This window comes from Heterocephalus glaber, unplaced genomic scaffold, assembly GCF_053883595.1.
Source record: "Heterocephalus glaber isolate CG9 unplaced genomic scaffold, H.glaber_assembly_v1.0 deba00001572, whole genome shotgun sequence".
NCBI lineage: Eukaryota > Metazoa > Chordata > Mammalia > Rodentia > Bathyergidae > Heterocephalus > Heterocephalus glaber.
In genome coordinates this window covers 8446374-8458140 of record NW_028258357.1, presented here as the reverse complement: position 1 = coordinate 8458140, position 11767 = coordinate 8446374, and the positions used below count along the sequence as shown (strand labels likewise).

General features: G+C 41.9%; 1 protein-coding gene across 3 annotated transcripts in view; it reads left to right on the top strand.

The window, feature by feature from the left end:
• Poc1b (POC1 centriolar protein B) overlaps positions 1-11767 on the top strand; it is a 94033-nt gene that overhangs the window by 5491 nt on the left and 76775 nt on the right. The window lies entirely within an intron of this gene.

Below are 11767 nucleotides of genomic sequence, written 5' to 3'. Positions count from 1 at the left end.
GGTTCATCGGCACAGTTCTCCCCCAGTAGCATCTGTTTCTCCTCAGTGATTTTGTCCTGCTCCTGTACCTCTCCCTGGCTCGACACCACCTGGGAGTGGCCGGGCAAAGGGCTTCTCAGGTGTCTCGTGGGCATGTACAGGATGTGTGCAGGTGTATGAAACGTATTTTCACCTCCTCTTGGTTCATACTTGCTTGGCAGTTACTGGAAATGGGTTTCCCTAACCCTGTTCTCTTGCTGAGTGACTTGCAGCTCTGTGCAGATGACCTCATCTCTGTGTTTCCGCTTCATGAATGTAAAACAAGACTGGAAAATAGTGTCTTGGTGGTTGCCAGGAGTTGAGGTCAGGGGAGGAGGGCATGATTGCTAAGGAGCGGGGTGGATTTTCCTGGGGTGAGGGGAGTAATGAGCATGTCCTGGAATTAGTGACAGTGGCTGCACAACTTGGTGCCAAACACAGAATTCTTTAAGAGTAAAATTTTATGTTACATGAGCTATATCTCAATTTTCAAAAATACTTCAGGAATTTAAAAAAAAAAAGTGGGGAAATTTCAGGTTTTCCAGAAGAGGTTTTCCTGCCTCTCTCTCTGCATGCTAGATTTTAGAGTAGCCATCAGGGTTTATTATTTATAATACAATACTACAGATACTTTATGATTTGCAAAATTAAGAAAGGAGAGAGCGAGCGCAGGAGAGAACCCTCAGTCAGTCCCTTTGGAGAGGCGGCAGAGGTTACTAGAAGGTAGGGCGAGTTCCTGTGTTGCACAGCTGCCCGTGGCACAAAAGGGCTGCGGAAGCCTTCTAGCTCCCCAGGAGTAGTTGATGGTCTTCTCCTGTGCTGAGCCCTACCACCCTTCCAGGCAGGGCAGGGCAAGGCAGGGCAGGGAGAGACAGAGACACTTCAGGCTGGCAGTGTCCTGTTGTCTGGTCAGCACTCTAACACGTTTATTTGCATTTATCTAATCCTGTTCAAGCCAGGAAGGGTAAAGGCTCTATTTACTTAGTATCCCATTGCTTAGTTAAAGCTACTGTGTGCCAGATGTCACCATATGCTCTGGGTAGACATACAAAAGTGCACAGAACAGATGTGCTTCCTCGGGTGGCATGAAGAGTTCACGGTCCAGTGGTGGAGGCAAATATGAACACATAAACCTACAAAGCCATGTGTAAGTACCACGTACTTGTAGGGAAACAGTCCAGCGCTGCGAAAGAAGGGCCCATACTCAAATGTATGGGGTCAAAGAATAATTCTCTTCAGAAGTGAGGGGCAGCTGAAGGACCTCAAGAAGGAGTTAGCTAGGTGAAGACTGGAGAGAGAGTAGTATAGGCAAAGACCAAGTGTGGAAGTTATTCTAGATCAAGGGAGTGAAAGAATGCCAGAGAGTACAGCCTGGTAAGGAAGAGGGAGAGATGAAGTTTCGAGTAGGCAGAGGCAGCTCAGGCAGGGCTTGGAGCTCGTAGTGTATTAAATATCCAAAAGACATGTCTGTGTGAGATTCCTGGGACCTGTGATGTGACTTTATTTGGAAAGAAGGTCTTTAAGGATCTTGAGATGAGGTAACCCTGAAATATCCAGGTGGGCCCTAAATGCCCTTAAAAGAGAAACAGGAGACCAAGGGGAGGCCATGAGAAGCCGGACGTGGGGATGGGACAGTGGGGTCGGGCGAGGAGGGAGGATGGGGATCTCTCCTGGGCCTTTGCAGGGAGTTCATCTCTGCCAGCACCTGCACTTCTGGCTTCCAAAGCTGCTAGAGAATAAATTGCTGTTGTTTTAGGCTTCCACATTTGCAGTAATTTGTTACAGCCGCCACCGGAAACTAGGGATTTTAGTTTGAGAGCTGTGGAAATTGTTGAAAACTGTTACTTTATTTTTCAGGGGTTTTTTTTGTACGGTACATAATGGTTCTGTTCCTTGTGGGGAGTTGGTTCATGTACATAATACATCTTAGTTACACCCCTGAAAGATCCCTCTGGCTACTGTGAGGAGACTGAAGCGTTAGTTAAGTATTTTAGGAGCTGTGACAGTAACGGCAGCAGGGATGACAGTGGTTCACATAAGCATAGCAGTCCTCAGACTGGAGTGGTAGTCAGGGCACGAGAGGTTTGCAGGTTAGAAGCACACAGATTGATATTTAAAGTCATGGGAAGGAATGAGATCATCTAGGATGATTTAGATCAATGGCAGCAAATGGCCCATGTCTGGGCCCCAAGTAGCTCCAAGTGGCTTCAGGTCAGAAAAAGAGATAGCCAAAGAATCTAAGAAGGAATAATCAGAAAGATAAGAAGAAAAGCCATGACATAGGGTGTCATGAATGCCAAGGCTAGAGAGGGTTAGAAATGTTGAAGAGAGAAAAGATATTAAATGGTCACTAGAGAGGGGAGGGAACAAATAGAGATTTGAATAGTACTTTGGCGTGTAGAAGACCACATGTTGAGTTAGTGATCATGAATTTATAGTGTTTCAAATCAGTCCGTGGGGGAGGAGTGTCCAGCAATTCTCACTGGAGCAGGTATTGTCTCAGAAAATGTAAAGTGGTTGGGATTTTGCAATGGGGATCTGAAGAAAGAAAGGAGACTCAAGGGATTGGACGTAAGTCTAAGAGGTGTGTTTGTTATAAACCGAATATTTAAGGTGAGAAAGCAGCCTCAGTGGAGAACATAGGTCAGTGTGAATTGGAGTTCAGGGTGAGGTGGAAGCTACTGAGCAAGACATGGATAAAGAAAGCAAGCTGTCACTGTGGGTTTTGATGAATGCCTGGGATGTAAATGTTCAGGTCTGCTGGTGACGAGAGCTAAGATGTGTCCGTGCAGGGGGCTGCCAAAGAGGCGTGGAAGAAGTCTTGAAAGACTGTTTCTCCCAGTCTGAAATGTTCGCCACCCGTCTACTTGGCTGACTCCTTGTGCAGCTGAGCACTGTGTCTACCCGAGTGTTCCACACACAAAACTCCCATTAGGACTTCCCGCTTTATCTTTCATGTTTCTTGGCACAATTTGTAATTATAAAATGAATATTTCAAAATAGCTAATAAAGATGATTTTGATTGTCCCAACACAAAGAAATGCTATGTCTGGGGTGACATATATGCCAATTACCCTGAACTGATTATTATACATTGTATACATGTATTGAAATGCCCGTAAATACTTATAATTACTATGTATCCACTTGAAAGATATAGCTAAACAACATTCTTCATCCGCTTTGTGTATACGATCTATTTATTTGCCTGCTTCCCAGCTCGAATTCAAACTCCTGATTTAGAGATGCTGTCTGTTTTGAGCCCTACTCTCTTTTCCCACAATGCCTGACGTGACATAGAGGTCAGGCATCTGTTGAACGAATGAAGAGTGCCAGGAGCGGGGTGACCCGAAGTAGGCGAAGTGTGAAGCAGAATGAGTCTGCTTGAGAGCGGTTCAGGACCCGCGGTGTTCCCAAGCACAGTAGGTCGGGTTTGTAAGGTTGAGGAGGAGGAGCTTCCAGACATCAGGGTGTTGGCTACGCTGGAGAGCGTCCAGTGGGGGTTCCTTGGGCCTGCGGGGCTTTGCGGGAGGAGAGAGGGGTAGGACAGAGCTACCGAGAGCACAGGCTGCACCGTGACTGGTGACCACGGAGACGTAAGGCTTAGACCCCTGCTTGTGGCTGGAGGAAGCAGTGTGGAGCGTGGTGGGCCCCGCAGCCCATAGCCTCTTGGAGGGCCCGGGCGCCTGGCTTTCAGACGCTGCTTGGAAAGTGAAGGGAAGGGCGAGGGGGAGGGTTGTCATCCTTCTGGGTAGATGCAGAAACTGAAGGTTGGGTAATCTGCCTGAAACCCGAAGGCCAGCAAACAGCTGCTCCTGGGTGGGCCCTGCCAGTTTAAAGTCTGACTCTTTGCTGTTGGGTTAGTCACTCTGGCCTCCTAGACAGAGCGTTCAAGTTTAAACAAGCATTAATAGTCCAAAAGTATTTTTGTCCTGGATTGCAGGGTGAACTGTACTGTAGAAGTCTCAGCTTAAAGCATGTGATTTTAGCAATGAATTTGTCACTTCCCCCCTTCTTTTCCTTCAAGGTTACCCCATTATTGACTCAATTCCTGTGTAATGTGTGGAGAGTTTATAGAATAAATGAAGAGAACGAGCAAATCAATTTCTTCTTTTTTTTAAAACTGGAAGAGGAACAGTAAAATTTAGAATTTTAGAGTTGTTTTTCCTACACTGAAACCGTGATGAAAGTATGCCAAAATTTAGTTTTCAATTATGGTTCTTGATGGCAACCTGTATAGTACCTGTGTTGAGCTTCTCTTGTTACAGCTTTTTAAAAAATCACTCTCAAATGCGAAAAATAAATTTAGTGTACTCCTGAGAGGTAGTAATAAAGCGCAGCATTTCTCAAGTTGATATGGGCATCAGAATTCAGAAACTTGTCAGAAGCTCATATTCCTGGGTCGCATTTCAAAGAATGTCTAGTTTTCCAAGAAATACGCATTTCTAACAGTGTTCGAAATAATTCTTGTGGAGATAGTCCATAAATCCCCAGCACTCTGAGAAGTACTTCTTATTGGTTAAAAGCCCAGGCTTTGGAGTCATAAATTGGGTTAAAAATCAAGCTGTATCACTTTCCACCTGCATGACCCAGGCAAATACTTAACCTCATGAAGCCTCATTTCTTCATTGATGAAAATAAGGTTAGTGATATTTACCTTCCTTGTTGTTAGAATTAAGTAAAAGAATGCTTATGGCATAGACATATATATCATCTGTAATAATAACTCAGTAAGGTTTGTGCTATGGATATTGCCATCTTTCAAAGATACATGGAATTGGATAAATTAAATCCAGTTCTTCCAGATTCTCATTGCTAAAGATTATTTTTTAAAGTACCCACAGCTCCTTTAGACCCTAACTACATTGGCAAGTTAATTATGCAGTATCAGAGAGAAAGAAAACATGCTTAACTACGTCCTCATTCAGAGAAGAGGAATTTTAAATTAGTGCCATCACGTAAATATTATTATGGGGAGACTGGATAGTATGACTAATTCTGATGGTATCAAAGTGTTAAGTTTGTCCAGTCCAAGCTGGAATACTGTCACTTTATCGTGCAGCCTTTCTCTGCCTTCCGTCTGGATTTATAAATGTGTCTGCCTACGGATTATGTTTTTGTTTTCCTTTCTTAAAAATATTTATAGAGAACTCCTTTTCATTGACTTCTTTAGAAGAGTTCCTTGTTTATTTTTCATTAAGAAGGGAATCCAATGTTTCTTCCGCAACCCAAACGCCAGCATGAGGCTGGAAATGCAGCAGAAAGTAAGTTTTGGCACTTTCAGACTGGAAAATTGTGTTTCATTCCAGTAATTAGAATAGGACATCGTAGAAATCAAAAACACAAAGGAGGTTTTCTGAAATAATTTGAAAACACCCAAGGACTTCTATGTGAAGGTAATCTGAATGATTAGATATAAAATGAAAAAACCTGAAAGGGAATATAATTCAAATGTACAAGGTTATATAAAATACTATATTACAGACATAGACTTTTTTTTTTTTTTAGCAAATTCTACATAGTCTTTAACCAAGCAATTTTTCTAGGAATTTATCGCAATATATATTTGCATGTGGAAATGACACGTGTACATCACAGCATCAATTTTTAAAATGCACAGGACTACAAACATTCTAAATAGGGTAGACTGATTAAATAATTTAAGGTATAGCTGTATTGTGGAATACTATGTAGCTATGAAGAAGAATAAAACAAATTTCTTCCTCCTGCCTTGACAGTAATTGGTGCCTGAAAACTCCTGTAAAACTAAGCAGAATATATGAGGTAGTTGTTTTCAGGCATTGCACTTTCCTGCAGCACAGCAGAGTGTGAGCTGAAGCAGGGACAGCCTGGCCAGGCTGTGGAGACAGATGTCAGAGTTCTGGGTTCTGACTATTAATTTTTTATGAGTGCATATTAATTTTACAGAACATTGGGTTTTGTTGGTGTTTTCACACACACATGTAGCCTGTTTGAGTATTTTTAATGTTTTTCTTGGCTCAGAAATCATGGTGCTTTGTGTGTGTGTGTGATGCTGGGATAGGACCCAGGCCCTTCCCCATGCTTGTCAAGCCCTGCACCGCAGGCCCCAGCCCCCGAGCTGGGCTCCGACTGCTGGGGCTGATGTTTGTGCGGCAGGATTTCCGAGAAGTTGCTGAGCAGAGAGGTGGGCACAGAGACAGTGTCTATGTGTGTGTCTGTGTGTCTACTGGTGGTGGGGGGGGTCATCCTCTCTTTGTTGAATGCCAAACATTGCATGTGTAGGGCAGATTAATCCGTTTCTGAGGGCAGATCCCTCAGGACCCCCAAAGCTTCCTCAAGGCCCCACCACCCGTTAACATTGTTCCATTCAGACCAAGCCACCACAGGTTTGGTAAGGACAAATCACCGAGTAGGAAAGTAGTATTATGTTTCTAATCTCACTGCAAATGGTTAAGAAAATATACATATGTGAAAGTATATAGAGAGAAAAGGACAAACATGTAAAACAATAACAAAATCTAGAGTAGGGGAGGTGTGGGAGTTTCTTGTAATTTTACTATAAGTTTAAAGTATAAAAAATTACTAAAAATAGAAGGGGAACAGAATGAGGTAACTTTGTGTGTAACAAAACATGATCTCCAATATGTATTATACTAAGTGGGCTGAATAAGAGGAGAGCAGCGAGGTAAATGTAGATGAGCGAGTATTAGTATGTTACCACTGATATAAAAGAAGTGGGGCACATGAAGTGGGGCGTGGTGGCGTGTGCCTGTAGCCCCAGCACTTGGGAGGTTGAGGCAGAAGGATCTCAGTTTGAGGCCAACCTGGGCTACATAGTGAGTTCGAGGCCATCCTAGACTACTAAGCAAGACCCTGTCTCAAACAACCAAAAACAAGAATGGAACACCTATTTATATAAGTACAAAAGGGGATTCCCAAGAAGATAGTAATGCAGGTTACTTCTAGGAAGGGTACCAGGTGGCCAAGGTGTAGAACAAGGTTGTCTTCAGTACTCTTGTAATACTGGAATTCTGTATCGGATTCTTATTATTGAAAACCAAATAATTTCACAAATCTCACAACAACTGGAGACAATGCCATTTCTTTTTAGAAAACTACTTTTGACAGAACAGATCTCTAAGTAACCATAGCTGATTTAGGTTAAATCAGTGAGTGAGAGTGCTTGGGTTGACTAAAGAAAGTTATTGATACTTAAGATGACACAAAAACTGCTGGCCTTTGGGACAGTGTGGAGTTCTGAGTCACATGTCTCAGTATTTCCTGTGTTGTCTCCTCCAGAGATTAAAGTGGTAGCCTAGCAGAGCATGGGCTTTGTTTTTTCTTATGTTCTCACAAGAATTTCTTGAAACAATATATAAATACACAGAAAATAAATATAAATATCTTTTACATTGGTAGATTTGCTGGCTAAGCTTTTTCTTATCTTCCTCTCTGTTTGACTTTTTATCTCCAAAAAGACCAGTTTGATGATGAGTGTTGCAGGCTTTGCCATTTTAAATTATGTGGTACTATTTATATTAGGCGTGTTACATGGAAACTTTGAAAGCAAATCTAAGTTGACACAGTACACCATTGATATCAATAACCAAATGCCTTCTTTATAATGGTGTTGGTGTTTGGGGTTGGACAATTCTTTCCTAAGAAAGAACGTTAAGGAAATATGGAGAAAAAGTTTGACTGGTTTTCATAGTTTTTTAGTAAGATTGGAATCTTTATACCTGAGTAGTTTCCCTCCTCCCCCTGGTTGTTTATCAGATTTAGAAGAAAGCATAGAGTGCACCCTGAGCCACTGTTGTAATGGGACAGCTCTGCTTCAGGTGTGTCGTAAGTGTAGGGCTCTGAAGCACCACCTCACCTGAGTCTAATTTACAGCTTGTTCTCCCCGCCACCACAGTGTATATAGTCAAAACTTCTCTCTGCTCTCCAGGTGGCAGTATCCATCTCCCTGCGTGAGATTTCCGCTTGTGTGTCTAATTGACATCTCAAACTTACTATGTCCCCAAACAAACTCTTGATTTGTACTCATCCTCCTCATCCCAACCCTCTTCTTTTTTGGCCTTTCTCATCTCATTAAATGGCATTAAGATTTACCTGGGTGCTCAGTCCAAAATTTTGGCACCTTTACTGGTTCTCTTTCTGTCCCTGATATCAAACCCATTAGCAAGCCGCACAGGTTCTTCATTACATGTTCCTCATCTTCAACTACTTCTCCTGTTTCCTCAGCCTCAGACTGAGTCCAGACTCCCCTCTCCTGACTGGATTATTCCAGTGCCTCTGAATTGATTTCCTTCTCCAGTTCTGCCTCAATGTCCTATGTATATTCTCTACACAACAACTAGACTGACAGTTTTGGGGTTTTTCTAAATGTTTTATTGAGGAATAGAAATGTATTAAAAAAATTGTACAGATCTCAGTTGTACAACTTAATTATTTTTGCACTCTGTCATACCCATTTAATCCAACATGGTGATACTGCCATATGGTCACCCTTGCATTACGATGGCAAAATACCTGAGCTGAGCAACTTTGAAGAAGGAGAGGTTTATTTTGGCTCACAGTTGCAGCAGTTCTAGTCAGTGGTTGCTTGGCTCTGTCACTTTTGGGCCTGTATCAAGGCAAGTACATCATGGCAGGAGTGCATGGCAGAGGAAACTGCTAGCCTCACAGTGGCTGGGAAGCAAAGTGAGAGGAAGGGGCAGAGGTCCCAATACCCCTTTCAAGCCACGCCCCTGGTGACCTGACTTCTTACAGTTGAGCCCCACCTCTTCAGGTCCCCTCTCCCCAGTAGCACCACAGGCTGGCAACCAAGACCTTGGGGACACTCCTTCAACTAGCATCATGCTGTTAAGTCCCCTTGTGCTCCCTTTCAGCCACTGGCCCCTCCCTATCATCCACAGCGTCTTCCCATTTATATCTGACTTCATAGGTTAGTTCTGCTGCTTCTTAACACCATATAAATGAAATTTATACGAGAGGTGTACAGCATGAATTTTACTTTATCCCTTTTACTTTGACGGATATTTGGGTTTCTAGTTTTGATGTATTTTAAATTGTATTGGCACAAATGTCAATGCATATCCCTTCTGCTAAACATATATAAAAGTTTCTGTTGAGTATCTAGCAGGAGTGTAATTGTTGAGTCAAATGATAGGTGTGTATTCAACTTCAGCAGATGTTTCAAAGTAGATAAAGTGGTTATAACCAGTAGCATACGATGAGAGTTCTAGTTGTTCCATATCCCCAACAAAACTTGAAGTTATTGATCTTTTCATTGTAACCATTCTGATAAACATGCAGCGATAGCTCATTTGATTTTAATTTGCATTTCTTGGTGATTAGTGGAATTAAAGACCTTTTCATAATGATAATTGGCCATTTGGATATTTTCTTTTATGAAGTTCCTTTGCCTATTTTGGGGGCCATGTACTTTCTTCTTACTGATTTGTAGGAAATGTATAGATTCTGTTAAAGCACACTTTGTTGCTTTGGACATGTGTACTGTAAATATATTCTCCCACTCTGCAGCTTGCTTTTCACCTGCTTAATGATTTCTCTCAGTGAACAAAATTTCTTAATTTTAGTGTACTATAAATTATCATTGTCTTCTTTTGTAGTGATTCTCATGTCCTGTTTAATCTTTCCTTCCTGCAAAGTCATGAAGATATTCTGTTTTCTTTGCAAAGCCTGTTTTACCTATTACATTTTGATCTGTAACCCTTTAGAATTAATTTTTGTATATAATATAAAATGGAAGTGTCAAGAGTCATACTTCTTATGAATATCCAGTTAACCTAACATGTTTTTAAAAGACCATCTCATGTCAGGGATGGTGATTTTTTTCAAAGCAGATCATGAGATTTCCCCTTTTTCAAAATCCTACAATTGGTTTTCCATTGCACCTAGAATAAAATATGTACTCTCACCATGCCTTGCTTGCCTGATGTCTGTGCCCTCTTTCAGCTGCCCTCTGACCCTTCTCTCCCCCTGTCCTCTCTCTAGTTCATTGACCTCCTTGTGTTCCTCAGTCTTCCAAGTGCACTTCCAAGTTCAGGCTTTTGCACATGCAGTTCCTTCTCCACTGAATCCTCTTTCTCCACTCATCTCACTCAGTTCTCTGCTCAGAAAGAACCATCTAATCATCACAGCTAACATAAATGAGAAAATAATTTAAAAAGTGTTCTGTGCATATATATTAATATCTCCCCTAGTATACTGTGATTCTTCGAGAGAAGGGATTATGTATTATTTGCTTTTATATATTTTATTTGCAGTATAATATATAAAACTCAAATAGGGTCTGAAGTATAATACACACATTGTTTTGTCTACATTAGTCCCAGATAAGTCATACTGTGATATAAATATTTTATAATTTGGATTATCTGTGATGGAACATCATTTCTTTGTACATTTTTTTAAAAGAGGGGAGTGCTAACCAGCCTTTATGGTGACACTGAGTAGAGACTCATATTCTGAAGTGCCCTCTTTGTCCTGAGTAGTGAAATAAGAAAGCCATCTAGACATGGCAGCCACTGCATCTATGCGTATACCAACACAAAATGACCAGTTCAGCTTTCCTGATAGGTAATCATTTGAAGACTTGAATCATTCTGCAGCTTTGGTGTGGGTTGGCAAGAAAAGTGCACATAATATATCATTATGCACATCCTCCTGAAAAATATATCACAAAAACAAGAATTGTTGCCTTGTCAGCATCAGTGGACTCGTCAGCCACTAAAAGTGATGCTTTCAGTACAGACACATTTGATGGAGTGGTTGCCTTCGATAATTGGTTCTGTTCTTTGCGTTTGCAACTTTTTTCTTTTGAAAAACTCCAGAGGCTTATCTTCTATGCAAGGCGTGGTCTCCATGTGGTGAAGGAGTTTTGAAGGATTCATGGCTTCATTGAGTAGTTGTTCACCACATAGTATGCAAAGCAGGCTTAGAGAATGTGAAATCCGTAATTTAAGTAGGACTCTTGGCATTTTCTTTAGTAGGCAGCTTTCTTTTTGTTGTCAGTCTTAGAGCCTTCTGCTAACTCATCGTTAGGTCTTTCCCCCTTTTCAGAGAAGCTCTCCAGTGATATTTTTTACTCATTTTATAGGGATAGTTTATGGGTTTACCAAAACTGTGACTGAGGCAAGTGTGCAGCGCAGGAAATTGGTGCAGCTGGAAGTTGTACATAAAATAATGGTTGGGCCACACACCGACCAAAGTGTCAGATTCTAACGTAAAGACTGCCACCAGATGCAGCTTGTCATTTCCCACTTGCTGATAGGTTTTGATCTGAGTCTGCAAGCAACTGATTTATTATTGTCTCTGCAGACAACCTCTTTGCTTATGTTCATCTGTATTTGCAGCCACTTCCCAGTGCTAGCATCACCACTTCACTCTACCTCAGATCATCAGACAGTAGCTTCTCGTGAGGAGCACTCAGCCTAGATCCCTGGCATGCACCGAAATTTCGTACGCATGACACAGAGGTTCCCAGCCATACAGGGTGGGAGACAGAATCTACTCTGAAGGTCCCGTGTGTTCTGTCATATTGTGCTACCACCTTCTAGTAAATAGTACCTGAGCTCTAACTGAATGCGGGGGCCAGTAACTCTGCTGTGTGTTTTCACAGGACACAACCAAGCTTGCAGATCTGTGATATAGCTTTGAATGTCCTTAAAAAATGTTTTTGCTCGTAGGTGGTCAGCCCTGTTCTGGACCTCCAGCCTCTCCGTTACTGGGACCCCTTGCT